Source organism: Limulus polyphemus, unplaced genomic scaffold (assembly GCF_000517525.1).
Source record: "Limulus polyphemus unplaced genomic scaffold, Limulus_polyphemus-2.1.2 Scaffold5083, whole genome shotgun sequence".
Lineage (NCBI taxonomy): Eukaryota > Metazoa > Arthropoda > Merostomata > Xiphosura > Limulidae > Limulus > Limulus polyphemus.
This window is the reverse complement of record NW_013670693.1, coordinates 31660-32550: the sequence shown is the minus strand read 5'-3', so window position 1 is coordinate 32550 and position 891 is coordinate 31660.

Sequence of the window (891 nt, the reverse complement as noted above, 5' to 3'; positions counted from 1 at the left end):
TTACATTATAACGCCCCCACGGCTGAAAGGGCGAGCATGTTTGGTGTGACAGGGATTCGAACCCGCGACCCTCAGATTGCGAGTCGAGTGCCTTAACCACCTGGCCATGCCGGGCTCTGACTGTTAGGACTTACGGGATTTCATATACCAAGGCACACGTAAAAAAACAAAAAAGGATTCCCCACCACCGGCCTTAATTTCAAAGTAACATTCTGCCCTGCAGTTAATATTAGTTGTATTTATGAACAATTTTACACCATTACAGAACCCCCCCCCCCCCGAGACGATCCATTACAAATGATTAGTGACTCATCAAATGTGATTTATAACTCTTCAAAAAAATATGAAGAACTTTATTTAAGAAATAAAACCAATCATATATAAATACATTTTAGATAACTATACGAGATATTAACAGTCGGAATATCGCAAATTCGACACAATTAATTAATCATTTAAAATACACAATAAAGTAATATGTATTTTATTATTTGTTTACTCGGTGTACCGTAAAATTAATCAAATATCATATCGAGGCTTAGCGAGTTAATACTTTAAAATTTAAAAACAGTACTACTATGTTTCGCTGTATAACACGAATTCTCTCTATATAAAAAAAAAGCGTGTCAGAAAACTAACAATAACCGATTCTTTGATAGATTGTTGAGGCCGAGTATTCATTGTGTTGTAGAAACACAAGTGTAAAAAACGTCGTCCTGTACGCGTAGTTGCAGTTCGAGGCTTAGCGAGTTAATACTTTAAAATTTAAAAACAGTACTACTATGTTTCGCTGTATAACACGAATTCTCTCTATATAAAAAAAAAGCGTGTCAGAAAACTAACAATAACCGATTCTTTGATAGATTGTTGAGGCCGAGTATTCATTGTGTT